Raw genomic sequence first — 27,034 nt, forward strand, 5'->3', positions numbered from 1 at the left:
TAGGAAGAAGTGACACAGAGACAGGAAGGAAACCAGGCAACACAGATTTCATGGAAACTAGTAAAGAAAAGATGATCTGTTGGTACCATCATTCTTAAAAAAAGAAAAAAAACAGCAAGCTACCAAACTCAAGCATATTTTCAAACTCCATCTCTCATCTTAATGTTTTGCATGCAATTGATTCTATGTAAAAGGAAGTGTCAAAATAAGTCTAGTAAGTTGCAAACCACAAAGGCAATCCATATTGAGAATACCTAATGATGGCTTGCACACAAAAAAGGGTATTAAAAAATTTTGTTAAAACAATTAAATGAGGAATGAGAAAGCCTTGTAGATGTGCATACTAGTATACTTACACTTTTGGCCATGTGGCTGACACTTCCTAAGGTCAGAACAGTCAGCTAACTGAGTGTCTGTTTTGTATGCAGCCATGGCCACAGGAGAACACACCCCTGATGAACCTCTGCTCAGAGGCAAAAGGAGCAAGATCTCTAAAAGATGCTGAGAGAAGTGGGCCTGGATGTTGAGTATTGGTTACCCAAGCTGCAGAAACACCTGGATGTGACCTGTGTCCAGACCTTACAACACCTAGAAAAAAACAACTTCCAGAAGCTGAAATCCCAGACACAACATCCATGGGAGAAAAGAGCCTTGGAGAAGCTGCTTACCCTGTCACACCCAAAAAGTCTTTCAGCATTACAGGAGTCTCAGGTGGAGAGGGCAAAGAGAAAGCAGAAGCAGGCAGAATAGGCACTGCAGGAGCTGAGGGACTTGCTGACAGAAGGGAAGCAGACACAGGAAGAGGCAGTGAGGACAAGAGAAGCAGAGCTGAGACAAGCGATGGACATCCCTGAAGAGTACTGGCCATCCCCTGAAGAGCCTGTAAAGGAAGTCATGGAAAACCTGCAGAGACAACTCAACCTCATGGAGTGGACACTGTGCCACAGGCAAAATCTCCCAGATAGAGATGTGGTGAGATGGGCATCTGGAGGGCTGACCCTCCAGGGAATTTACAAAGCCAACCACCAAAGGGGCCTGACAAAGAAGAGAGAGGAGTTGCTCAGTGTCCCCAAAGAGTTCTTACTTTCGGATCCTCAGCAAGGAACACAAATGAAAACAAAGGAATTCACATCTCCTCAGGCTGAATTCATGTTTACCCAGACGGTAGAGAAGCTGGGCTTTAGTTTAACTACTTCAGCCAAGGACAGAAGTTGGGGGTTTAGTCTAGAAGCTGGTTTGGATCACAGCAAACATTCAGAATCCAAGGAAACCCAACAATCAAGTTCTAAGCATTCTTATTTCTGCTCAACCAAGTTCAGCTACATCCCCCTGGCCTCCTGCCACTTTCCCACTGATCAGCTGCAGTTATCCAAGCCTGCTCTCCAGGAATTGAAATGTATTGAAGACCTTCTGAGTCAGACAGCAAACCCAGACAGATTCTCCTTGCTGAGGCACAGGATTGTAAACTTCTTCCACAGGTTTGGCTCTCATGTTAACCAAGGCCCTCTGCACCTGGGAGGAATCTACTGGTGGAAGGCCATTTCAGAGGGTTATTGCAGGGAGCAGTTGGCGGAAGTGACGCAGTAGTCTGCAGAGGCCCTGGACATTTTCATAAGGGACAGCTACAGTGGCTTTGGAGTGAAAGTTGCTGCAGATGTGAATGTTTCAGACTCTCATTCAAAAAGAGCCACTCAGACCAAAACTTCCCAAAATCTCCAAACCGAGGTCCAATTATCTGTGGCCTAAACAGGTGGCCCACCAGAAGCAGATGGCCTTGTCCAGTGGAAAGCTGGCCTCATGGCCAGCAATCAAACCTGGTGTGTCATTGACCACAGGCTTCAGTTGGTGCCAATTCGGGACATTATCCTCTCCAGCCACAGAAGCAATTTTAAGGATCCTCTTCAAGTGGCTAACTTCCTGAAAGACAGCTACACTGCTCTGACTAGCATCACTGCCGAGATCCAGGAAGGGGAAGAGTTACTGAGTGCTGGGAAGGAGGCCAGGGTTTTTCTAGAGGATGTAAAATCTTGAGAGGTATCTGATCCTGAAGAGCAACTTATAAAACTGATAAATTTCATGAAAATGTGGAGTCAATAACTAAAAAGTTATGACACAAGACACTTGGATCAATATATGTCTCACAGATTGGGATCTGCAGAATTTTCTAGTAAACACTGTCAATTTTTGCAAAAACTCTTCCATTTATAAAACTAAACATATTAAATCTCATTTGCGCAGCCTTCTGGATCCTCACATCTACAGAGTACAAACTTTCCTCAGGCTTACTTCATCATGCAGTGGATCTTCCAGTCAGATTCAGAGCAAGAGTAGGTGAATATTTCCCAGTTTTCTCAATTAATTGAGATCTTAAAAGAAACCCAGAATGAACTCATGGAAGTAAATGTCAAATCGGAGTCCCCAGAAACAGTGGAGGAAGCTCAAAGAAAGTCCATTTATGAGGTCAGCTTGGCTCTCAGCTGCTTCTTGAATTATCTCCAAAAAGCAGAGCAGACAGACACAACTCTTGCTACTTTCCATTGCAGCTGCTGCAGGATATCGTGTGGTAAACAATACTTTTCAGAGTCTCTTGGGGTGTGGTGAGTTAAGCTTCCTACTAGATGAAATGCAAACTGCCCAAAATAAATACCAGGAGCTTAAGAATATTTGCAGCTACAGGGCTCAGGCATTCCTAGTTCTCACAGGTCTGACAGCCACAGTTGGAGGCACAGCTATTTCTTCAGAAGAGAAAACACAATGCATGTCATTAATGAGACATCACATGGGACAATCATTGTCCAAAGAAGTTGCACATGTCCTCACCAAACCTGGAGCAGATCACGATTGGGAAAACTAGAGAAAGAATTGAGATTGCTTATTAATGGGGATTATTGTTTTTTATTATTATTATTATACTTTAAGTTCTAGGATACATGTGCATAACGTGCAGGTTTGTTACATATGTATACTTGTGCCATGTTGCTGTGCTGCACCCATCAACTCGTCAGCACCCATCAACTCCTCATTTACATCAAGTATAACTCCCAATGCAATCCCTCCCCCCTCCCTCCTCCACATGATAGGCCCCAGTGTGTGATGTTCCCCCTCCCGAGTCCAAGTGATCTCATTGTTCAGTTCCCACCTATGAGTGAGAACATGCAGTGTTTGGTTTTCTGTTCTTGTGATAGTTTGCTAAGAATGATGGTTTCCAGCTGCATCCATGTCCCTACAAAGGACACAAACTCATCCTTTTTTATGGCTGCATAGTATTCCATGGTGTATATGTGCCACATTTTCTTCATCCAGTCTGTCACTGATGGACAATTGGGTTGATTCCAAGTCTTTGCTATTGTGAATAGTGCCGCAGTAAACATACGTGTGCATGTGTCTTTATAGCAGCATGATTTATAATCCTTTGGGTATATCCCCAGTAATGGGATGGCTGGGTCATATGGTACATCTAGTTCTAGATCCTTGAGGAATCGCCATACTGTTTTCCATAATGGTTGAACTAGTTTACAATCCCACCAACAGTGTAAAAGTGTTCCTATTTCTCCACATCCTCTCCAGCACCTGTTGTTTCCTGACTTTTTAATGATCGCCATTCTAACTGGTGTGAGAAGGTATCTCATTGTGGTTTTGATTTGCATTTCTCTGATGGCCAGTGATGATGAGCATTTTTTCATGTGTCTGTTGGCTGTATGAATGTCTTCTTTTGAGAAATGTCTGATCATATCCTTTGCCCACTTTTGGATGGGGTTGTTTGTTTTTTTCTTGTAAATTTGTTTGAGTTCTTTGTAGGTTCTGGATATTAGCCCTTTGTCAGATGAGTAGATTGCAAAAATTTTCTCCCATTCTGTAGGTTGCCTGTTCACTCTGATGGGAGTTTCTTTTGCTGTGCAGAAGCTCTTTAGTTTAATTAGATCCCATGTCAAAAGAACAAAGCTGGAGGCATCATGCTACCTGACTTCAAACTATACTACAAGGCTACAATAACCAAAACAGCATGGTACTGGTACCAAAACAGAGATATAGACCAATGGAACAGAAGAGAGTCCTCAGAAATAATACCACACATCTATAGCCATCTGATTTTTGACAAACCTGAGAGAAACAAGAAATGGGGAAAGGATTCCCTATTTAATAAATGGTGCTGGGAAAATTGGCTAGCCATAAGTAGAAAGCTGAAAATGGATCCTTTCCTTACTCCTTACACGAAAATTAATTCAAGATGGATTAGAGACTTACATGTTAGACCTAAAACCATAAAAACCCTAGAAGAAAACCTAGGTAGTACCATTCAGGACATAGGCATGGGCAAAGACTTCATGTCTAAAACACCAAAAGCAACGGCAGCAAAAGCCAAAATTAATGGGGATTATGAAGAAGAAGTCACCATCTCTTCTTTGCAAATGGAAGAAGTGAGCAAGCAAAGTCTCTTCTATGGAAAGAAACAGCCTCATGAACCACATGACAATGAAAATAGCAAATGGGAGATGATAAAAAAAAAGGAGCCTTCCTAGACTTACTCCAGGGTCTAGGTCTAGAACAGTACTACCCCAAAAAATTGAGCAAAGCTAATTTCCATCTAGTCTATAAGACTTCTGTGTACAACACCCAGCCCAGCTCTGAACAGGAGCTTCCCTTCTATTTCCTGCAGAAACTACTGATGATGAATTATGAGCTGAGATACCTAGTCTTCAAAGATGGTAGAAACACAGAACACCAAGTACATCCAAATGCCTCAGATCAGGAAGATGAAGCTTTTGATCCGTATGAAAACATTTTTGAAGACAGTGATAGTCCCACTAAATCTTCATCCACTAAGCCTAGCTCCCATATTCACCCAATGGATATTCAGATGACAATTTTTCACTGTGCAGATGATTTTGCCAGACAATATATTTTGGCCAAACTTTCCACTTGTCAGCTTTCCCTCCCCCTTTTGCTGCCTAATCCCTGTACTTCTCAGATTGAATTCTCTCTCTGGTCTCTCTGTCAAATTACAAGAAGTTGGCGAGAAGCAAGGAAATCACCAAAAGGGAAGAACCATTATAAGAATCAGCAGATGTGTTGTGTCTCTACCTCAATTGTGTCCTTCATAAGAGTTGGAAATAGCCTCTCTGCTTCCAAATCTCAGATTATGAACTGTCTTCTCAGTAAACAGAAACATGATGTGTTTTTTACTGACACTGCAGAGGGAGCAGGAAAGATTGCCTCTTGATGGGGGATGTGGTAGAAATCTACTGGTTCTGTCCAGGAGGGGAAGATGAGGACAGATTTGACAACGATGTGACCTTCACCAATCTTCATGGAGATGCAAAGGAACATGAGCAGCAGCTCAACTTCCTGAAGGAGGTGTCTACTGTCATTGTGGTCCTCATGTCAGCCACTGACGACAATGAAGGAAACTGAAAAATTGTCCATAACTTGTGGCAGGCATCGAGGCCATTGATCTGATTGCTCAATGACAAAGAAGCAACCATGACCAGTAATTCTGGCCAAAGAATGAGAATGGGTATCAAGGATAGGAATGAGGCAGAATTAATGGAGGAACTCACAGCTACAGTCAGACATTTGGAAAGAAATTTTGAAAATAAGCTAATAGCCCTTAAAAAAAAACTTATTTCAGATAGCAAAAGACAAGCCAATGAACTCATTCGTTTTAAAAACAAAAGTCAAGAAAGACTGAATAAGATAAACACAGATTTTGAAAAAGAAGTATTGGAAAGGAGCCGAAAGTTCGCTTTAACTGTAAAGGGTAAAGAATTGAGTGAGGAAGAGTTACATGAGAAATTCAATCAACTTTGGAAAAACTGGGTCTGTGATGTATCCACAACTCTCCGCAAGTCACAGAGTCTGACATTGATTTGGATTCTGAAAACATCCTTTGGGAGTATTTCAAAAACAAGACGAATGACGTGGGCTTACTGACGAGAAATTCTGCAGAGAAATTTCAAATCAATTATGATAAACTTATCAAAGTGAATAAGAAATATAATCGTATCCCAACGACATTAACAGTCTTTGAGAAAGAGTTCATTAATATGACTACTGACCACATTGTTTCGAGATTTAATAAAATTATTAACAACATGTGGAAGCAACAGTGTGGTTACAACCCAAGTTATTTCCATGAGATTCTAAAGACAATAGAAGAGGAAGTGAAATCTGCATCTACTCAGAAAAGATACACATTTACAAATACATTTATCATTGACTTATGTGTGTGTTTATTTCAAAGAGCAACAGAGAATTTTAAGGAAATACACAGGGCATTCAAGAGAGCAAATGATCCCGTGAACTATCTTGAAAGTAAGAAAGATGACTTCTTCACGAGTTTTAAGATCTGTCAAGGAGCAACCTCCATCAAACTATTTGTTGATGTTCTGTGGTATAAGCTCACTCCTGCAGTCTCCACTACCATATGGGAGGAAATGACGATTAAAATTGTGGGGGACATGAGCGCTACCTGCCCTGCATTCAATGGAAACAGGACTAACCTGGAGAAACACATTCGCATCTCTCTGGCAGAAGAAGAAAACTTTGATAATTACTGGGAATACCTTCATAATTCAGAATCGTTTTTTAGGAGTTACATCAAAAATCATATTAAAAGATATTGTTCAGACAATGGAGGTGAAAAAATGAAGACTTTTTTTGAAAAAAGCTCAATTGATATCAAGAATACCATCCTCTGTGCCATCCATGAATCCACATCAGTAGCTAAAGATAAAAGCAGCACTGCTTCTGGGTGGTTGGATTTATTCTGTGATTGCCTGGGGTGTAACTTGATCTTTCCACGAAAAGACTTGATAAGCATTGAACACCAGGAGATAAAACATACTGAGTTTCTTAAAGAAACCATGAGTGCAGCTTTGGATCTCACAATGAAGAAAATAGAACAGAATTATTCAAGTATGCCTATAGAAGCAATGCTTTCTAAAATTGAGAAAATGCTCTCTGAACATCTCTGTGGCTGCTGGAAGCAGTGTCCCTGCTGTGGAGCAATTTGTACAAACACAATTCCTACACACGAAGGAGACCATAGTGTACCCTTCCACCGTCCTCAGGCTGTCAATGGGGAGGAATGGTATGAAACAGATGATTTTGTCATTGATTGCTGTACTAGTTTGGTTGCAAGTGATTGTTGGTTTTGCAGGATGGCAGGAATTTCCCATTTAAGAACTATTGACAAGCAGGAGGGGATTATGCCACGTGGAGCATCACCCCAGATACCTCCATCCAGCTGTACTGGAAATGGTTTGTCTCTCACTTCAGATCGAACCTAGAAGAAAAATATCAGAAAAAAATTGAAGTAAAGGTAAAATCCCTAATGCCTGGGCCAAAATCACAAAGCAGGATATGCTTGAAGACTTGAAAAAACAATAATACTCAATGACCACAAAAGAGCCCCAGTGTCTGAAGAAAAGAGGCAGTGTACCTGAACAATCCAAAAACAACTACTCCTTAAAATTAAAACCTTCACCATTTCCATTTTTAAAATGAAGTGTGTAAAAAGCAATCAGTTAACACATTAAGAGATGAAAATTTCCAGTAAAAGAAGTTCATTTCTCTCTGCCTCAATTCCTCTAGTTTAAAAACAACTTACTAAAATCTGTTAATATATGATGAAATCAAATAACATTCATTTTAGAAACTTATTTCGTATTTTAAACTATTAGTCTAGATACTGCTTTTTTATTTTAAAATATTTAAGTCTCAGAGTAAGTCATTTTAACAGAGGAAAATCAAAATCATTTCAGGCTGCAACAAATTTCTATAGAATAACTGTATCAGTATTTCAACCAATATACATGTCTTGACTGTAAGCTATAAACTGGCTCACTACAACCCCCACCTCCCAGGTTCAAGTCATTCTCCTGCCTCAGCCTCCTGAGTAGCTGGAACTACAGGCACATACCATCACTCCTGTCTAATTTTTTTTGTATTTTTAGTAGAGACTGGGTTTCACTATGTTGCCCAGGCTGGTCCTGACCTCACACTTGAGGGTGATCCACCAACCTCAGCCCCCCAAAATACGGGGATTACAAGCATAAGCCATTGCACCCGGCCGGACTTTTCAAGTTTTAAGTGGATTTTTTTCACTCTCTAAAGTTTTAAGGAAAAGTTATTAATATTTAAATGTAAAAACACTCATGGAACCTTCATGAGTCCCAAGCATAGCAATATTTAGGCATATTCTGTTCTAGGAAAGAACAAATCAGAGACTTGACCAAGATAGGGATGTCATCAATTCAGGAAACGTTATCAAGCAAATATGGAAAGTAGAAATCAAATAACTGTTTTTCTCACTTAACTTTCACCCTGTTCTTCCCTGGTATATTGGCAATTCCCTGTGCATGCTAAGAAAAAAAAAACACAGTCACAAAGCTTTGTTATTAAAAGCTTGGTGTTATGTACAAGTCTGAGAATTGGCTTTTGGGAAAAAATTTATGATGACCAGATAAAATGTACCACTTTAATGAAGTCTGTGGACAAGGTTCAATTAGATTGGTTATTTTAAATGATTCATTGATTATTTTAAACTGATTACTTAAAGAAAAATATCAAAAAGTATACAGTTTTAAGGCCAGGCACAGTGGCTCATGCCTGTAATCCAAGCACTTTGGGAGGCAGGGTGGGCGGATCACCTGATGTCAGGAGTTTGGGACCAGCCTGGCCAACATGGCAAAACTCCGTGTCTACTAAAAATACAAAAATTAGTCAAGCATGGTGGCGGGCACCTGTAATCCCAGCTAGTTGGGAACCTGAAGCAGGAGAATGGCTTGAACCCGGGAGGCAGAGTTTGCAGTGAGCCAAGAACATACCACTGCACTCCAGCCTGGGTGATACAGCGAGACTCCGTGTTAAAAAAAAAAAAAAAAAAAAAAAAAAGTATACAGTTTTTACAAATCTCCTAATACACTTAATTGGGTTCTAATATTTCAATGAGGAATTTATTTTTATACATATCGGGTATATTTGTGACTCTTCACACCATTTGAGCCATAAATTCATAATTAGAATAAAAATGAAGTGCACTCTGAATCCAACCAGAGCCTGAGAAGAGAAGGAAATCACCCTTCTGCAAACCTACACCTTATGCCAAGTTCTCAAAGCTGATGATCTAAAGGAATCCTGGTGCAAAGAAGAAAATTTCTTCATGTTGGACACAAATGCACCCATTGGCTTCCATTTACAGGTGTACTCTATCTTCCATAAACAATGAAAATAGACAGCCCAGGGAACAGTAGCCAAGTGACTTGGATCTTCAGAGCATAGAGATAGGAATGTTAACTCTATCTCCTTTGCCCTCTCAAAGGGCTTCAAGCATATTCTCAATGTCAGGTCAAATGACTCATCGCTCCAGAAAAAGTTTGAGGACAGAAAAATTACACAGGAAACATGTTCTTGGAGAGTATAGTTTTTCTTTTATTCTATGGAAAATAATGTTAGTGAGAGTTGGAAGGATCTCCCAAAACAATAAAATTGGAATATGATGGAAGCAGAACCCCTGTCCCGCATTATGCCTGTCTCTCACATCACTGTACCCTTAAAAACTGCTCAGTGTTCAATTACCATTTTCAGAATGCTTTTTATGTTTGTTTGGTGAATTCATAAAAGTCTTTAATGTGAAATAAGCCAAGCACAGAAAGATAAATAACGCAATTTCGGCTGGGTGTGGTGGCTCACGCCTGTAATCCTGACATTTGGGGAGGCCAAGGTGGGCGGATCGCCTGAGGTCAGGAGTTTGAGACCACCCTGGCCAACATGGCGAAACCCCGTCTCTACTAAAAATACAAAAAATAATTAGACGGGTGTGTTGGCAGGCACCTGTAATTCTAGCCACTTGGGAGGCTGAGGCAAGGGAATTGCTTGAACTAGGGAGGCAGAGGTTGCAGTGAGCCGAGATCATGCCATTGTAACCCAGCCTGGGTGACTGAGCAAGACTCAGTCTCAGAAGAAAAATTTTTAAAAAGATGAATAATGCATGTTAATCCTCATAGGTCAGAACTAAAAGAGTTGCTCTCATAGAAGTAAACAGAATAGTGGTTACTAGAGGCTGGGAAAGGAAAGGCTGTAAAAGGGATAGGGAGAGGTTGGTTAAAGAAAACAAAATTACACCCAGATAGGAGGAATAAGTTCTAGGGTTCTATAGTTCTGGAGGGTGACTATAGTTAACAATAATTCACTGTATATTTTCAAATAGTGAGAAGAAAAGATTTTAATGTTCTTGACATAAAGAAATTATAAATGTTTAAGGTGACAGATATGATAATTACCCTAATCTAATCATTACACATTATATACATGTACCAAAATCTCACTCTGCACATACACCATGGAATACCATGCAGACATAAAAAACAAGATTATATCTTTTGCAGGAACATAGATGGAATTGGAGACCATTGTCCTTAGCAAATGAATGCAGGAACAGAAAAATAAATACTGCACATTCTCACTTTAAGTGGGAGCTAAATGATGAGAACCCATGGACACAGAGAGGGGAACAACAGACACTGGGGTCTACCTGAGAGTGGAGGGTGGGAGAAGAGAGAGAACTGGAAAGATGAAGAAGCAGGCATAAGCCAAACGTTGAGAGTTAAAGAATGCCAGAATGCCAGCGTGCAGTTATTCTCACCCAGACTTAGTACCTGGGTGATGAAATAATCTGTACAACAAACCCACATGATATGAGTTTACCTATATAACAAATCTGCACATGTAAACATAAAGCTAAATAGAAGTTTTTATTTTATTTTATTTTTCTTTTTCTTTTTTTTTTTATTTATTTATTTATTTATTTATTTATTTATTTTTTATTTTATTTATTATTATTATACTTTAAGTTGTAGGGTACATGTGCATAACGTGCAGTTTTCTTACATATGTATACTTGTGCCATGTTGCTGTGCTGCACCCATCAACTCGTCATTTACATCAGGTATAACTCCCAATGCAATCCCTCCCCCCTCCCCCCTCCCCATGATAGGCCCCGGTGTGTGATGTTCCCCTTCCTGAGTCCGAGTGATCTCATTGTTCAGTTCCCACCTATGAGTGAGAACATGCGGTGTTTGGTTTTCTGTTCTTGTGATAGTTTGCTAAGAATGATGGATTCCAGCTGCATCCAAGTCCCTACAAAGGACTCAAACTCATCCTTTTTTATGGCTGCATAGTATTCCATGGTGTATATGTGCCACATTTTCTTAATCCAATCTGTCACTGATGGACATTTGGGTTGATTCCAAGTCTTTGCTGTTGTGAATAGTGCTGCAATAAACATACGTGTGCATGTGTCTTTATAGCAGCATAATTTATAATCCTTTGGGTATATACCCAGTAATGGGATGGCTGGGTCATATGGTACATCTAGTTCTAGATCCTTGAGGAATCGCCATACTGTTTTCCATAATGGTTGAACTAGCTTACAATCCCACCAACAGTGTAAAAGTGTTCCTATTTCTCCACATCCTCTCCAGCACCTGTTGTTTCCTGACTTTTTAATGATTGCCATTCTAACTGGTGTGAGATGGTATCTCATTGTGGTTTTGATTTGCATTTCTCTGATGGCCAGTGATGATGAGCATTTTTTCATGTGTCTGTTGGCTGTATGAATGTCTTCTTTTGAGAAATGTCTGTTCATGTGCTTTGCCCACTTTTTGATGGGGTTGTTTGTTTTTTTCTTGTAAATTTGTTTGAGTTCTTTGTAGGTTCTGGATATTAGCCCTTTGTCAGATGAGTAGATTGCAAAAATTTTCTCCCATTCTGTAGGTTGCCTGTTCACTCTGATGGTAGTGTCTTTTGCTGTGCAGAAGCTCTTTAGTTTAATGAGATCCCATTTGTCAATTTTGGCTTTTGCTGCCGTTGCTTTTGGTGTTTTAGACATGAAGTCTTTGCCCATGCCTATGTCCTGAATGGTACTACCTAGGTTTTCCTCTAGGATTTTTATGGTATTAGGTCTAACATTTAAGTCTCTAATCCATCTTGAATTAATTTTCGTATAAGGAGTAAGGAAAGGATCCAGTTTCAGCTTTCTACTTATGGCTAGCCAATTTTCCCAGCACCATTTATTAAATAGGGAATCCTTTCCCCATTTCTTGTTTCTCTCAGGTTTGTCAAAGATCAAATGGCTGTAGATGTGTGGTATTATTTCTGAGGACTCTGTTCTGTTCCATTGGTCTATATCTCTGTTTTGGTACCAGTACCATGCTGTTTTGGTTACTGTAGCCTTGTAGTATAGTTTGAAGTCAGGTAGCATGATGCCTCCAGCTTTGTTCTTTTGACTTAGGATTGTCTTGGAGATGCGGGCTCTTTTTTGGTTCCATATGAACTTTAAAGCAGTTTTTTCCAATTCTGTGAAGAAACTCATTGGTAGCTTGATGGGGATGGCATTGAATCTATAAATTACCTTGGGCAGTATGGCCATTTTCACAATATTGATTCTTCCTATCCATGAGCATGGTATGTTCTTCCATTTGTTTGTGTCCTCTTTGATTTCACTGAGCAGTGGTTTGTAGTTCTCCTTGAAGAGGTCCTTTACATCCCTTGTAAGTTGGATTCCTAGGTATTTGATTCTCTTTGAAGCAATTGTGAATGGAAGTTCATTCATGATTTGGCTCTCTGTTTGTCTGTTACTGGTGTATAAGAATGCTTGTGATTTTTGCACATTAATTTTGTATCCTGAGACTGTGCTGAAGTTGCTTATCAGCTTAAGGAGATTTTGGGCTGAGACAATGGGGTTTTCTAAATATACAATCATGTCATCTGCAAACAGGGACAGTTTGACTTCTTCTTTTCCTAACTGAATACCCTTGATTTCTTTCTCTTGCCTGATTGCCCTAGCCAGAACTTCCAACACTATGTTGAATAGGAGTGGTGAGAGAGGGCATCCCTGTCTTGTGCCAGTTTTCAAAGGGAATTTTTCCAGTTTTTGCCCATTCAGTATGATATTGGCTGTGGGTTTGTCATAAATAGCTCTTATTATTTTGAGGTACGTTCCATCAATACCGAATTTATTGAGCGTTTTTAGCATGAAGGGCTGTTGAATTTTGTCAAAAGCCTTTTCTGCATCTATTGAGATAATCATGTGGTTCTTGTCTTTGGTTCTGTTTATATGCTGGATTATGTTTATTGATTTGCGAATGTTGAACCAGCCTTGCATCCCAGGGATGAAGCCCACTTGATCATGGTGGATAAGCTTTTTGATGTGTTGCTGAATCCGGTTTGCCAGTATTTTATTGAGGATTTTTGCATCGATGTTCATCAGAGATATTGGTCTAAAATTCTCTTTTTTTGTTGTGTCCTTGCCAGGCTTTGGTATCAGGATGATATTGGCCTCATAAAATGAGTTAGGGAGGATTCCCTCTTTTTCTATTGATTGGAATAGTTTCAGAAGGAATGGTACCAACTCCTCCTTGTACCTCTGGTAGAATTCAGCTGTGAATCCATCTGGTCCTGGACTTTTTTTGGTTGGTAGGCTATTAATTGTTGCCTCAATTTCAGAGCCTGCTATTGGTCTATTCAGGGATTCAACTTCTTCCTGGTTTAGACTTGGAAGAGTGTAAGTGTCCAGGAAATTATCCATTTCTTCTAGATTTTCCAGTTTATTTGCGTAGAGGTGTTTATAGTATTCTCTGATGGTAGTTTGTATTTCTGTGGGGTCGGTGGTGATATCCCCTTTATCATTTTTAATTGCGTCGATTTGATTCTTCTCTCTTTTCTTCTTTATTAGTCTGGCTAGTGGTCTGTCAATTTTGTTGATCTTTTCAAAAAACCAACTCCTGGATTCATTGATTTTTTGGAGGGTTTTTTGTGTCTCTATCTCCTTCAGTTCTGCTCTGATCTTAGTTATTTCTTGCCTTCTGTTAGCTTTCGAATGTGTTTGCTCTTGCTTCTCTAGTTCTTTTAATTGCGATGTTAGAGTGTCAATTTTGCATCTTTCCTGCTTTCTCTTGTGGGCATTTAGTGCTATAAATTTCCCTCTACACACTGCTTTAAATGTGTCCCAGAGATTCTGGTATGTTGTATCTTTGTTCTCATTGGTTTCAAAGAACATCTTTATTTCTGCCTTCATTTCGTTATGTACCCAGTAGTCATTCAGGAGCAGGTTGTTCAGTTTCCATGTAGTTGAGCGGTTTTGAGTGAGTTTCTTAGTCCTGAGTTCTAGTTTGATTGCACTGTGGTCTGAGAGACAGTTTGTTATAATTTCTGTTCTTGTACATTTGCTGAGGAGTGCTTTACTTCCAATTACGTGGTCAATTTTGGAGTAAGTATGATGTGGTGCTGAGAAGAATGTATATTCTGTTGATTTGGGGTGGAGAGTTCTATAGATGTCTATTAGGTCTGCTTGCTGCAGAGATGAGTTCAATTCCTGGATATCCTTGTTAACTTTCTGTCTCGTTGATCTGTCTAATGTTGACAGTGGAGTGTTGAAGTCTCCCATGATTATTGTATGGGAGTCTAAGTCTCTTTGTAAGTCTCTAAGGACTTGCTTTATGAATCTGGGTGCTCCTGTATTGGGTGCATATATATTTAGGATAGTTAGCTCTTCCTGTTGAATTGATCCCTTTACCATTATGTAATGGCCTTCTTTGTCTCTTTTGATCTTTGATGGTTTAAAGTCTGTTTTATCAGAGACTAGGATTGCAACCCCTGCTTTTTTTTGTTCTCCATTTGCTTGGTAAATCTTCCTCCATCCCTTTATTTTGAGCCTATGTATGTCTCTGCGTGTGAGATGGGTCTCCTGAATACAGCAGACTGATGGGTCTTGACTCTTTATCCAGTTTGCCAGTCTGTCTTTTAATTGGACCATTTAGTCCATTTACATTTAAGGTTAATATTGTTATGTGTGAACTTGATCCTGCCATTATGATATTAACTGGTTATTTTGCTCATTAGTTGATGCAGTTTCTTCCTAGCCTCAATGGTCTTTACATTTTGGCATGTTTTTGCAATGGCTGGTACCGGTTGTTCCTTTCCATGTTTAGTGCTTCCTTTAGGGTCTCTTGTAAGGCAGGCCTAGTGGTGACAAAATCTCTAAGCATTTGCTTATCTGTAAAGGATTTTATTTCTCCTTCACTTATGAAACTTAGTTTGGCTGGATATGAAATTCTGGGTTTAAAATTCTTTTCTTTAAGAATGTTGAATATTGGCCCCCACTCTCTTCTGGCTTGTAGAGTTTCTGCTGAGAGATCTGCTGTTAGTCTGATGGGCTTCCCTTTGTGGGTAACCCGACCTTTCTCTCTGGCTGCCCTTAAGATTTTTTCCTTCATTTCAACTTTGGTGAATCTGGCAATTATGTGTCTTGGAGTTGCTCTTCTCGAGGAGTATCTTTGTGGCGTTCTCTGTATTTCCTGGATTTGAATGTTGGCCTGCCCTACTAGGTTGGGGAAGTTCTCCTGGATGATATCCTGAAGAGTGTTTTCCAACTTGGTTCCATTTTCCCCCTCACTTTCAGGCACCCCAATCAGACGTAGATTTGGTCTTTTTACATAATCCCATACTTCTTGCAGGCTTTGTTCATTTCTTTTTCTTCTTTTTTCTTTTGGTTTCTCTTCTCGCTTCATTTCATTCACTTGATCCTCAATCGCTGATACTCTTTCTTCCAGTTGATCGAGTCGGTTACTGAAGCTTGTGCATTTGTCACGTATTTCTCGTGTCATGGTTTTCATCTCTTTCATTTCGTTTAGGACCTTCTCTGCATTAATTACTCTAGCCATCAATTCTTCCACTTTTTTTTCAAGATTTTTAGTTTCTTTGCGCTGGGTACGTAATTCCTCCTTTAGCTCTGAGAAATTTGATGGACTGAAGCCTTCTTCTCTCATCTCGTCAAAGTCATTCTCCGTCCAGCTTTGATCCGTTGCTGGCGATGAGCTGCGCTCCTTTGCCGGGGGAGATGCGCTCTTATTTTTGGAATTTCCAGCTTTTCTGCCCTGCTTTTTCCCCATCTTTGTGGTTTTATCTGCCTCTGGTCTTTGATGATGGTGATGTACTGATGGGGTTTTGGTGTAGGTGTCCTTCCTGTTTGATAGTTTTCCTTCTAACAGTCAGGACCCTCAGCTGTAGGTCTGTTGGAGATTGCTTGAGGTCCACTCCAGACCCTGTTTGCCTGGGTATCAGCAGCAGAGGCTGCAGAAGATAGAATATTTCTGAACAGCGAGTGTACCTGTCTGATTCTTGCTTTGGAAGCTTCCTCTCAGGGGTGTACTCCTCCCTGTGAGGTGTGGGGTGTCAGACTGCCCCTAGTGGGGGATGTCTCCCAGTTAGGCTACTCAGGGGTCAGGGACCCACTTGAGCAGGGAGTCTGTCCCTTCTCAGATCTCAACCTCCGTGTTGGGAGATCCACTGCTCTCTTCAAAGCTGTCAGACAGAGTCGTTTGCGTCTGTGCAGAGGTGTCTGTGTGTCTTAGTTTACTGTGCCCTGTCCCCAGAGGTGGAGTCTCAGTTGAAAATGCAGAAATCACCGGTCTTCTGTGTCGCTCGCGCTGGGAGTTGGAGACTGGAGCTGCTCCTATTCGGCCATCTTGCTCCGCCCACCAGAAGTTTTTAAAAATCTCACTCTGTACTGCATAAACAGGTACAAATATTATGTGTGAATTCAACATTTTTAACATCTTTTTTTTTCTTTTTTTTATTATTATACTTTAAGTTCTAGGGTACATGTGCATAACATGCAGGTTTATTACATATGTATACTTGTGCCATGTTGGTGTGCTGCACCCATCAAATCGTCAGAACCCATCAACTCGTCATTTACATCAGGTATAACTCCCAATGCAATTCCTCCCCTCTTCCCCCTCCCCATGATAGGCCCCGGTGTATGATGTTCCCCTTCCTGAGTCCAAGTGATCTCACTGTTCAGTTCCCACCTATGAGTGAGAACATGCGGTGTTTGGTTTTCTGTTCTTGCGATAGTTTGCTGAGAATGATGGTTTCCAGCTGCATCCATGTCCCTACAAAGGACACAAACTCATCCTTTTTTATGGCTGCATAGTATTCCATGGTGTATATGTGCCACATTTTCTTCATCCAGTCTGTCACTGATGGACATTTGGGTTGATTCCAAGTCTTTGGTATTTTGAATAGTGCCGCTATAAACATATGTGTGCATGTGTCTTTACAGCAGCATGATTTATAATCCTTTGGGTATATACCCAGTAATGGGATGGCTGGGTCATATGGTACTTCTAGTTCTAGATCCTTGAGGAATCGTCATACTGTTTTCCATAATGGTTGAACTAGTTTGCACTCCCACAAACAGTGTAAAAGTGTTCCTATTTCTCCACATCCTCTCCAGCACCTGTTGTTTCCTGACTTTTTAATGATCGCCATTCTAACTGGTGTGAGAAGGTATCTCATTGTGGTTTTGATTTGCATTTCTCTGATGGCCAGTGATGATGAGCATTTTTTCATGTGTCTGTTGGTTGTATGAATGTCTTCTTTTGAGAAATGTCTGTTCATATCCTTTGCCCACTTTTTGATGGGGTTGTTTGTTTTTTTCTTGTAAATTTGTTTGAGTTCTTTGTAGGTTCTGGATATTAGCCCTTTGTCAGATGAGTAGATTGCAAAAATTTTCTCCCATTCTATAGGTTGCCTGTTCTCTCTGATGGTAGTTTCTTTTGCTGTGCAGAAGCTCTTTAGTTTAATTAGATCCCATTTGTCAATTTTGTCTTTTGTTGCCGTTGCTTTTGGTGTTTTAGACATGAAGTTCTTGCCCATGCCTATGTCCTGAATGGTACTACCTAGGTTTTCCTCTAGGGTTTTTATGGTATTAGGTCTAGCATTTAAGTTTCTAATCCATCTTGAATTAATTTTCGTATAAGGAGTAAGGAAAGGATCCAGTTTCAGCTTTCTACTTATGGCTAGCCAATTTTCCCAGCACCATTTATTAAATAGGGAATCCTTTCCCCATTTCTTGTTTCTCTCAGGTTTGTCAAAGATCAGATGGCTGTAGATGTGTGATACTACTTCTGAGGACTCTCTTCTGTTCCATTGGTCTATATCTCTGTTTTGGTACCAGTACCATGCTGTTTTGGTTACTGTAGCCTTGTAGTATAGTTTGCAGTCAGGTAGTGTGATGCCTCCAGCTTTGTTCTTTTGACTTAGAATTGTCTTGGAGATGCGGGCTCTTTTTTGGTTCCATATGAACTTTAAAGCAGTTTTTTCCAATTCTGTGAAGAAACTCATTGGTAGCTTGATGGGGATGGCATTGAATCTATAAAAAACCTTGGGCAGTATGGCCATTTTCACGATATTGATTCTTCCTATCCATGAGCATGGTATGTTCTTCCATTTGTTTGTGTCCTCTTTTATTTCATTGAGCAGTGGTTTGTAGTTCTCCTTGAAGAGGTCCTTTACATCCCTTGTAAGTTGGATTCCTAGGTATTTCATTCCCTTTGAAGCAATTGTGAATGGAAGTTCATTCATGATTTGGCTCTCTGTTTGTCTGTTACTGGTGTATAAGAATGCTTGTGATTTTTGCACATTAATTTTGTATCCTGAGACTTTGCTGAACTTTCTTATCAGCTTAAGGAGATTTTGGGCTGAGACAATGGGGTTTTCTAAATATACAATCATGTCATCTGCAAACAGGGACAATTTGACTTCTTCTTTACCTAATTGAATACCCTTTATTTCTTTCTCTTGCCTGATTGCCCTAGCCAGAACTTCCAACACTATGTTGAATAGGAGTGGTGAGAGAGGGCATCCCTGTCTTGTGCCAGTTTTCAAAGGGAATTTGTCCAGTTTTTGCCTATTCAGTATGATATTGGCTGTAAGTTTGTCATAAATAGCTCTTATTATTTTGAGATATATTCCATCAATACAGAATTTATTGAGCGTTTTTAACATGAAGGGCTGTTGAATTTTGTCAAAAGCCTTTTCTGCATCTATTGAGATAATCATGTGGTTCTTGTCTTTGGTTCTGTTTATATGCTGCATTACGTTTATTGATTTGCGTATGTTGAACCAGCCTTGCATCCCACGGATGAAGCCAACTTCATCATGGTGGATAAGCTTTTTGATGTGCTGCTGAACCCGGTTTGCTAGTATTTTATTGAGGATTTTTGCATCGATGTTCATCAGGGATATTGGTCTAAAATTTTCTTTTTTTGTTGTGTCTCTGCCAGGCTTTGGTATCAGGATGATGTTGGCCTCATAAAATGAGTTAGGGAGGATTCTCACTTTTTCTATTGATTGGAATAGTTTCAGAAGGAATGGTACCAGCTCTTCCTCTTACCTCTGGTAGAATTCAGCTGTGAATCCATCTGGTCCTGGACTTTTTTTCATTGGTAGGCTATTAATTATTGCCTCAATTTCAGAGTCTGCTCTTGGTCTATTCAGGAATTCAGCTTCTTCCTGGTTTAGTCTTGGGAGAGTGTAAGTGTCCAGGAAATTATCCATTTCTTCTAGATTTCCTAGTTTATTTGCGTAGAGGTGTTTATAGTATTCTCTGATGGTAGTTTGTATTTCTGTGGGGTCGGTGGTGATATCCCCTTTATCATTTTTTATTGTGTCTATTTGATTCTTCTCTCTTTTCTTCTTTATTAGTCTTGCTAGCGGTCATCAATTTTGTTGATCTTTTCGAAAAACCAACTCCTGGATTCATTGATTTTTTGGAGGGTTTTTTGTGTCTCTATCTCCTTCAGTTCTTCTCTGATCTTAGTTATTTCTTGCCTTCTGCTAGCTTTTGAATGTGTTTGCTCTTGCTTCTCTAGTTCTTTTAATTGTGATGTTAGAGTGTCAATTTTAGATCTTTCCAGCTTTCTCTTGTGGGCATTTAGTGCTATAAATTTCCCTCTACACACTGCTTTAAATGTGTCCCAGAGATTCTAGTATGTTGTATCTTTGTTCTCATTGGTTTCAAAGAACATCTTTATTTCTGCCTTCATTTCGTTATGTACCCAGTAGTCATTCAGGAGCAGGTTATTTAGTTTCCATGTAGTTGAGCGGTTTTGATTGTGTTTCTTTGTCCTGAGTTCTAGTTTGATTGCACTGTGGTCTGAGAGATAGTTTGTTATAACTTCTCTTCTTTTACATATGCTGAGGAGTGCTTTACTTCCAATTATGTGGTCAATTTTGGAATAAGTGTGATGTGGTGCTGAGTAGAATGTATATTCTGTTGATTTGGGGTGGAGAGTTCTGTAGATGTCTATTAGGTCTGCTTGCTGCAGAGATGAGTTCAATTCCTGGATATCCTTGTTAACTTTCTGTCTCATTGATCTGTCTAATGTTGACAGTGGAGTGTTGAAGTCTCCCATTATTATTGTATGGGAGTCTAAGTCTCTTTGTAAGTCTCTAAGGACTTGCTTTATGAATCTGGGTGCTCCTGTATTGGGTGCATATATATTTAGGATAGTTAGCTCTTCTTGTTGAATGATCCATTTACCATTATGTAATGGCCTTCTTTGTCTCTTTTGTTCTTTGATGGTTTAAAGTCTGTTTTATCAGAGACTAGTATTGCAACCCCTGCTTTTTTTTGTTCTCCATTTGCTTGGTAAATCTTCCTCCATCTGTTTATTTTGAGTCTATGTATGTCTCTGCGTGTGAGATGGGTCTCCTGAATACAGCAAACTGATGAGTCTTGACTCTTTATCCAGTTTGCCAGTCTGTGTCTTTTAATTGGACCATTTAGTCCATTTACATTTAAGGTTAAATGTAAATGTTTTTATGTGTGAACTTGATCCTGCCATTATGATATTAACTGGTTATTTTGCTCGTTAGTTGATGTAGTTTCTTCCTAGCCTCGATGGTCTTTACATTTTGGCATGGTTTTGCAATGGCTGGTACCGGTTGTTCCTTTCCATGTTTAGTGCTTCCTTCAGGGTCTCTTGTAAGGCAGGCCTAGTGGTGACAAAATCTCAAGCATTTGCTTATCTGTAAAGGATTTTATTTCTCCTTCACTTATGAAACCTAGTTTGGCTGGATATGAAATTCTGGGTTGAAAATTCTTTTCTTTAAGAATGTTTTATATTGGCCCCCACTCTCTTCTGGCTTGTAGAGTTTCTGCCAAGAGATCTGCTGTTAGTCTGATGGGCTTCCCTTTGTGGGTAACTCGACCTTTCTCTCTGGCTGCCCTTAAGATTTTTTCCTTCATTTCAACTTTGGTGAATCTGGCAATTATGTGTCTTGGAGTTGCTCTTCTCGAGGAGTATCTTTGTGGCGTTCCCTGTATTTCCTGAATTTGAATGTTGGCCTGCCCTACTAGGTTGGGGAAGTTCTCCTGAATGATATCCTGAAGAGTGTTTTCCAACTTGGTTCCATTTTCCCCCTCACTTTCAGGCACCCCAATCAGACATAGATTTGGTCTTTTTACATAATCCCATACTTCTTGCAGGCTTTGTTCATTTCTTTTTCTTCTTTTTTCTTTAGGTTTCTCTTCTCACTTCATTTCATTCACTTGATCCTCAATCGCTGATACTCTTTATTCCAGTTGATCGAGTCGGTTACTGAAGCTTGTGCATTTGTCACATATTTCTCATGTCATGGTTTTCATCTCTGTCAATTCGTTTATGGCCTTCTCTGCATTAATTATTCTAGTTATCAATTCTTCCACTCTTTTTTCAAGAGTTTTAGTTTCTTTGCACTGGGTACGTAATTCCTCCTTTAGCTCTGAGAAGTTTGATGGACTGGAGCCTTCTCTCATCTCATCAAAGTCATTCTCCGTCCAGCTTTGATCCATTACTGGCAATGAGCTTTATTCCTTTGCAGGGGGCGATGCGCTCTTATTTTTTGAATTTCCAGCTTTTCTGCCCTGCTTTTTCCCCATCTTTGTGGTTTTATCTGCCTCTGGTCTTTGATGATGGTGACGTACTGATGGGGTTTTGGTGTGGGTGTCCTTCCTGTTTGTTAGTTTTCCTTCTAACAGTCATGACCCTCAGCTCTAGGTCTGTTGGAGATTGCCTGAGGTCCACTCCAGACCCTGTTTGCCTGGGTATCAGCAGCAGAGGCTGCAGAAGATAGAATATTGCTGAACAGCGAGTGTACCTGTCTGATTCTCGCTTTGGAAGCTTCCTTTCAGGGGTTTACTCCACCGTGTGAGGTGTGGGGTGTCAGTCTGCCCCTAGTGGGGGATGTCTCCCAGTTAGGCTACTCAGGGGTCAGGGACCCACTTGAGCAGGCAGTCTGTCCGTTCTCAGATCTCAATCTCCATGTTGGGAGATCCACTGCTCTCTTCAAAGCTGTCAGACAGAGTCGTTTGCGTCTGCAGAGGTTTCAGCTGCGTTGTTGTTGTTGTTGTTGTTGTTGTTTAGCTGTGCCCTGTCCCCAGAGGTGGAGTCTACAAAGACAGGTAGGATTCCTTGAGCTACTGTGAGCTCCACCCAGTTCAAGCTTCCCAGCCCCTTTGTCTATCTACTTAAGCCTCAGCAATGGCGGGCGCCCCTCCCCTAGCCTCGCTGCTGCCTTACCTCCAGATCGCAGACTGCTGTGCTAGTAATGAGGGAGGCTCCGTGGGCATGGGACCCTCCCGGACAGGTGTGGGATATAATCTCCTGGTGTGCCCGTTTGCTAAGATCCTTGGTAGAGCGCTGTATTGGGGTGGGAGTTACCCGATTTTCCAGGTGTTGTGTGTCTCAGTTCCCCTGGCTAGGAAAACGGATTCCCTTCCCCCTTGTGCTTCCCAGGTGAGGCGATGCCTCGCCCTGCTTCAGCTCTCGCTGGTCGGGCTGCAGCAGCTGACCAGCATCGACTGTCCCGCACTCCCTAGTGAGATGAACCCAGTACCTCAGTTGAAAATGCAGAAATCACCGGTCTTCTGTGTCGCTCGCGCTGGGAGTTGGAGACTGGAGCTGTTCCTATTCGGCCATCTTGCTCCGCCCCCCAACATCTTTTAACAAGGTATCATATACATGTTAACCTTGATTTTCAAACCAAAATCAGTGTGTATAAAATTTCAAAAGTCTTTGATAAATTCCTCAGGATTTTAAGCTGCATGGTTATTACATGAGATTCAGAGGCCGTTCTCAAGAGATCACAAAAGAAAAATGGGAAAAAGGTAAATTGGGATAAAGCAAAAATGACTATGTAGAGATGGGCATTTCTGTGATAGAAGTGGAGACATTAGCACTGCCATCAAGGTGGGGTTAGGATTGGAGAGGATTACAACGTCAGTGGGTTGGACGGCACTGGGGCAGGAGACCTCAGGAGTCAGGAGGGATGAGATCATCAAGAAGGGCAGACACCTGTGTTCAAAATCCTTACTCTGTAAAAAAATTAGACCAGTCTTTCTAGTTCTAAGTTTGTATGATTATCAAATTTATTTATTTTGAGACAGAATCTCACTCTGTTGCCCAGGCTGGAATGCAGTGGTGGTGCGATCTCGGCTCACTGCAACCTCTGCCTCCCAAGTTCAAGTGATTTTCCTGCCTCAGTCTCCTGAGTAGCAGGGATTACAGGCACACGCCACCACGCCTGGCTAATTTTTGTATTTTCAGTAGAGATGGAGTTTCACCATGTTGGTCAGACTGGTCTCGAACCCCTGACCTCATGATCCTCCAGCCTCAGCCTCTCAAAATGCTGAGATTACAGGCATGAGCCACTGCACCTGGCCAATTATCAAATTTATTTACTGATCTACTAATCATCATGGTACAAGTAATTCAAAATGAAAATATCATCTATTAAGAAATTGTTTTGTGAAACCAGAAAAAAAAAAAAAAGGGTCCAGGTGCAGCTCACAGGATTAAAGGTAGCCAGAGTTATAAGGTTGGCAGGAACAGGGCTCCCATGGTCAGTGGAATGGGTCAGAGTTATTGCAAGTGGGAAACACAGAGACATGGGAATTGGGGATCACTTCAGTAGATTTAGGGATGTTCCAGTCAGTTAAGGCAGAGAACGAAGTACAGTGGGAAAGAATGAGTCACAAGGCCTGTAGAAAAGGGAAGCAGGGTGATGGATTCTAGAACAACATCAAATCACATGAGTAAGTTGTGAGTTACTTAAATGTGTAATCTAAATTTGAAATCATAGAAGTAGAAAGTAGAATGTTTGTTGTCAGGTGCAGTGGCTCACGCCTGTAATCCCAGAACTTTGAGAGGCTGAGGCAAGCGGATCACATGATGTCAGGAGTTGCAGACCAGCCTGGGCACCATAGTGAAACCCCATCTCTACTGAAAATACAAAAATTAGCAGGGTGTTGTGACGGGTGCCTGTGATCCCAGCTACTTCGGAGGCAGAGACAGGAGAATCACTTGAACCTAGGAGGCAGAGGTTGCAGTGAGTGGAGATAGCACCACTGAACTCCAGCCTGGGCAGCACATGGAGACTGTCTCAAAAACATAAAAAAAAAAAAAAAGAAAAAGAAAAAGAAAGAAAATAGAATGTTTGTTACCAGAAGCTGGGATGGTGGGTGGAGGAAAGCAGAAGTGTAGGTCAAAGGGTACAAACAGAGAGAGGAAGCAAGAAGGAGAAGGTAATTCAAGAGAAGAAGAAGGTATAAGCCAAGTGTTTAGAGTTAGAAAATGCCAGCCTGCAAAAGCTAGGCTATTAGCTGTGCAAAGGGCCTCCACTATTTACTACATGTGTGACCTTGGATGAGTTAGTTAACATGTCTCTGCTTCATTTCCTTCATACATAAAATGGTGCAACCTCAGTGAAGTGTTAAGAATAACTTTAAATTTTATATATATATATATATATATATATACCTGAAACATGGTACACGTGCCAATAATGTTAGGTAGTAGCATTGCCAACAACAGCAGAAGCAGCAATAACTGCAGCAAATCACGTTAATAGAAGTAATTATAGCACTTATTAATAATATTATTGCTATTATACTGAAATGTAGCTATTGCTACACTCCATCTTAATTGTAAGGTCCTGAAGAAGAGAGTCCACGTTCTTTTTTTTTTATTTTTATTTTTTGAGATACAGTCTTGCTCTGTCGCCCAGGCTACAGTGCAGTGGCGCAATCTCAGCTCACTGCAACCTCAGACTCAAGTGATTCTCCTGCCTCAGCCTCCCAAGTAGCTGGGATTTCAGGCACCTGCCACCACTCCCAGCTAATTTTTATATTTTTAGTACAAAGAGCGTTTTGCCATGTTGGTCATGCTGGTCTCAAACTCCTGACCTCAGGTGATCTGCCTGCCTCAGCCTCCCAAAGTGCTGGGATTACGTGCTGGCCCACCATGCTGGGCCAGTCCAAGCTCTTTATTTTGACTGAAACAGTGTTTATAAATGTCCTTTCCTTATTGTTTCCTGTATCTATATTTTATTTTCTCTGAATAGCATTTTAAAAATAAAATAGAATTAAAATGTAAACCTTAGAAAAGGGGTGAGGAATGGAGGGAAGATATGTGAGTAGGCCAGGACAGAATGAGAGCATCGTTGTTAGTTCCTGAGGCAACAGTTATCCAATGTTATTGTTATTTTTAATGAAATTCAAGGGATTTGCATTTATTCCAAATTGGAAAAGATGTGAACCAGGAAAAACCTGCCTGATAGTTGATGTATCTTTGGCGATTTTCCTTTGAAACATGGGAACAATCATGTTTATCTTGTAGTTTACATTGTAATTCTCATCCACTCCTCTGTGAAGACATGGAACTGTGCCACCCGGAACCTCCTGCAAGAGAAGACTTGCTGCCCAACTGAGGGGAATGAAGTAAGCAGCCAGGCTTCAGCTGTCAGATCTTCCCAATCTGCCTCAATTGCAGAGAGGCCCTTTACCTGAGGTCATGCCCTTCCTGGGGTAGCCTGTATCCAGAGGCTGAGACAGAAAAGTAAGAAAGACCCAGCCATTATAGCCTGACACAGGATGCTTTTGTTGGTCGTCACTCTACAGAGCTCTCCACCAGGTTCAGGGAAGGTTTGTAAAGCCTGCATCACGGCTCAATTTCTTTCTCTGCCAAATCCTACTTTTGCCCCTTTTCTTCACAGGTGTTGATCCCTAATAAACATCTTGCCCTCCACACTGTTCCACCGTCTGCTCTTGGGGAAATCAACCTGCAACGTACTTCAAGGCATTGGTAGATATTGCTATGTCCAGATAGATTTGAGCAATGGGGTGATGGATACTAAAGAGGTAGTGCAAAAAGAAAATGAGAGGCATACAACATTCTCCTCTTCCCAACATCTGTATGAAGAAAGCAGCATCATTTTGAGGAGTGAGAGAATGCAGATTTCTCAGAAGTGAGAAGCAGGCAGGAAAATGGCCTACAGCCCTGTTGAGAGCAGCAGAGAGGAGCATGAGACATAGCTACCAGATGGGAAATTCATTAGTAAGTGATGATTAGAAAACAAGAAACTGGTGGATGAAAATAAAAGAAGTAAAACTGATAAGCAAGTAAAAACAGATATTTCTTCTACATGACTTTCGAATTGGGGGTATGAGGGGTGGAGTCAAGGAATGAAGCCTAGGCCTTGCAAACGCATCCCTTAGGAGAAGTGAAATGGAAGTAATAGTTACATCAAGCCAAAACAAGGAGCTTTGACTTGGTCCCGCATGCTGTGATCTAGAATTGTTCCTGGCAGAGCTAAAGCTTTATCATCCTACAATACATGTAGGATGTACTGGCGAGGCACCTATGGATGCAAGTAGAGATTACCCCCTTATATCAACCACATTAAATCCATAAAGTTTCCCTAAAGCCTTTTCTGCCTCAGCATCTAACTTCCTTCTTCTGAGTCTCTGGAGTCCCAGTGTGGCAAGAAAATGGAATATAGGGTTCGTTGATACAGAATGGCAGCGTGAAGAGCAATTACAGGTCTTAGTAAGAGCACCACAGACCCTCTCAACCATGAATTAACTTGCTCTTTTTCTACCGCCCTTTGTAACTATAGCTACCCTTCTTAGGGCCTCTTATCTTTTTTCTGAGGCCTTAGTTTGGCTTCTGGCTAAAACTACATGGAAGTTGCAGGCAGTTCTCTCACCACCAGATGGTGATAAAGAGTCTATGAGGATAATGAAGTCTGAGATTTCCCAACCGCGGCATAGTTAACATTTAGAGCCAGATAATTTATTGTAGGAAATTCTCTGTGCGTTACAGGATGTCTAGCAGCACCTCTAGCCTCCATCCATTAAATGTGAGCA

The 27,034-nt window shown here is 40.8% G+C and overlaps 1 pseudogene; it reads left to right on the plus strand.

Annotated features, from left to right (window-relative positions):
- Nucleotides 1-430: 430 nt before the first annotated feature.
- Nucleotides 431-7,389, plus strand: LOC102124628 (interferon-induced very large GTPase 1-like; annotated as a pseudogene).
- Nucleotides 7,390-27,034: the final 19,645 nt, after the last annotated feature.

This window comes from Macaca fascicularis, chromosome 14 (genome assembly GCF_037993035.2).
Source record: "Macaca fascicularis isolate 582-1 chromosome 14, T2T-MFA8v1.1".
Classification (NCBI taxonomy): domain Eukaryota; kingdom Metazoa; phylum Chordata; class Mammalia; order Primates; family Cercopithecidae; genus Macaca; species Macaca fascicularis.